The following is a 2,722-nucleotide window of genomic DNA, read 5'->3' as shown; positions in this document are numbered from 1 at the left end:
ACAAAATGACAGGACCGTATATTCTAACATAGAATACAGGCGTACCTCTATTGTACGTACCCTCGATATCGCGTACCAAAATTTAGATAAATTTTATTCTACAAAAATGAGTTCGAATCATTATTTAGTAGACGTATAGCAGAGACTCCGATACTATGAATTTGTGTTATGCAGACTCCTATAACACGGATTTTCATTAAACAGTTTTAAAATGTAGCGAAATGAAAGGCATGAACCAAGCATTTGATGTAATGATTACAGTATTCTTCGCTTTACAGAGATATTTTCTGCCAGTCATAATATTTGGCATCATCATTCTGGCGTTACATCCCAACTGGGGAGGACTGCTTCTCAGCTAAGTGGTCTGTAAGCATACGTATACGTTGTAATAAAAAAGCTCATGATAGGGCCCATATAGCCGAGGCGGTAAACGCACGGGTATTCAGCATGACCATGCTGAGGGTGACGGGTTCGATTCCCGGTCGGTCCAGGATCTTTTCGTAAGGAAAATTTCCTTGACTTCCTTGGGCATAAAGTATCTTCGCACTGAAAAAATATGTTGTTGCATTGTACGAAATTGCTCGTCCGGCTTAAGAATGCCATTCGTTGTTTTCTGCAACGAAAAGATTCGTAGTGTGCCTGAGTTTGTTTCGTAAAAAAAAGTCACTCCGACGCAATAATACAGATTTTTTCTGTCTCGTTTTTTGTCGGACCGACATAAATCATGTTGAAAAAAAAAATAGCACGCATATATCAGCTTGGTTTTTACAGGCTCCGAACACGTATCTTCTGATTGATATCTACCAGTGCTAGACATCCATCTGTAGGCGCTTGTTGAAACCGTTCGGAAACAACCAGAACGCTTTCTACTCTGATTCAATTTCTGAATAACTTTTACTTCCAACTGAGAGCATGCTTCCTTTCCTCTTCTCGCACACGCACCGTCATATGCACATTTTTTTTTTTACTTAATCATTTATTTAAGGCTCATGCGCCAACAGGCATAACGGAGCCGAATCCAGTTAAAACTATTTACAATTTCATGTTTTTGTCTTATAAACTATGTTAGTTTTGGGAAACCGAAAAACTCGCGGTTTGGTCGAGGTTAGGGGGAACAAAAATATTTGAGGAAAGGATAGGGTGATGGGGCTTTTCATTGACACGTGGCAGCTTGGTGTGGCGTGTTGCTGCTGGTCGAACGTAGAGTGGACATACAACCTGTAACGATACATACAGACGATTTTCGAAGGGACACGAGGTGGACAAGTGGAACAACAAGACTGGGATATCAAATAAAGACACGAGGTGGACAAGTGGAACAACAAGACGGGGATATCAGACGAAGACTTCAGCTTGCTTCAAGAAGTCGTACACAAGCTTCATATACTCAAGATCAAGTTTACCCAACACATCTCTAATGTCTTCCTTTTCTGGTTTCCCTCGGGCCCTGAGGGATGCACATAAATCGGATCTGGCAATACCGTATTCGGGGCATTCCCACACAACATGGTTGATATCTTGATAGCCTGCACCACAGCTACAACGATTGCTATCTGTGAGCCCTATTCGATAGAAATGCGAGCCCAGAGAGTAGTGATTGGACATAAGTCGACACATTATCTTGATAAAATCTCGACCCATATCCAACCCCTTGAACCACGCCGTCTTCGATACCTGTGGGAGAATTGAGTGTAACCACCTGCCCAACTCTCCTGCATCCCATTTTTGTTGCCAACTAACCAAGGCATGCTGACGAGCAATCGAAAAAAATTCATTGAAAGCGATATGACGGTCATAAATATCGCCTTCCATAGCGCCCACTTTGGCGAGTGAGTCCGCTTTCTCATTGCCCGGGATCGAGCAATGTGAAGGGACCCAAACCAAAGTGATGTTATATGCTTGATGCGATAAAGCACTCAGAATTGATCGAATTTCGCTCAGGAAATACGGGGAGTGCTTCACCGGCCTCATTGAGCGAATAGCCTCAATTGAGCTGAGACTATCCGTAAAAATGAAATATTGATCAGAGGGAAGAGAGGCAATTCGCTCTAATGCGTAGTGTATAGCCGCCAATTCTGCGATGTATACTGAGCAAGGACTTTGAAGTTTATGGGCGGCGCTATGAAGCTCATTAAATACACCAAATCCAGTGGAATCATTTGTTTTTGACCCGTCAGTGAAAAACCTTCTGTCGCAACTGACTTGGCCAAACTTGTTTGCAAAAATTTTTGGGATGTGCTCCGATCGGAGCGGATCTGGAATTCCACGGATTTCTTGCAACATGGACAGATCAAAAACTATAGTGGAATTGGAGAAGTCTGGGAAGCAATCACGGTTGAGAACATTCGAAGAAGGATGAACCTCCAGAGTCATGTACGAGTAGTACACTGTCATAAACTTTGTTTGATGAATTCGTTCGATCAGCTTCTCAAAGTTTTCAATTACCAATGGATTCAGCACCTCACAGCGGATGAGGAACCTTAACGACAGTTCCACGAAACGATCTGATAAAGGGAGTACTGCTGCTAGTACCTCCAAACTCATTGTGTGCGTCGAGTTCATGCAGCCTAACGCGATCCGAAGACAGCGATACTGGATACGCTCTAGCTTCAGTATGTGTGTTTTCGCGGCGGACTGAAAGCAAAAGCTACCGTATTCGAGAACCGACAGTATCGTTGTACGATAAAGCTTTATCAGATCTTCCGGGTGGGCTCCCCACCAT

The 2,722-nt window shown here is 43.1% G+C and overlaps 1 long non-coding RNA gene across 1 annotated transcript; it reads left to right on the top strand.

Moving 5' to 3' along the window:
• The first annotated feature begins 952 nt into the window (after nucleotides 1-952).
• On the top strand, nucleotides 953-2,398 carry LOC134284813 (uncharacterized). The gene is made up of 2 exons (XR_009995951.1): nucleotides 953-1,258; nucleotides 1,306-2,398. It is a non-coding gene; the product is annotated as an uncharacterized LOC134284813 (long non-coding RNA).
• The last annotated feature ends 324 nt before the right edge of the window (nucleotides 2,399-2,722 follow it).

Source organism: Aedes albopictus, unplaced genomic scaffold, assembly GCF_035046485.1.
Source record: "Aedes albopictus strain Foshan unplaced genomic scaffold, AalbF5 HiC_scaffold_990, whole genome shotgun sequence".
In the NCBI taxonomy this organism is placed as follows: domain Eukaryota; kingdom Metazoa; phylum Arthropoda; class Insecta; order Diptera; family Culicidae; genus Aedes; species Aedes albopictus.
The sequence above is the reverse complement of the archived record's forward strand: the minus strand, read 5'-3'. Positions and strand labels throughout refer to the sequence as shown.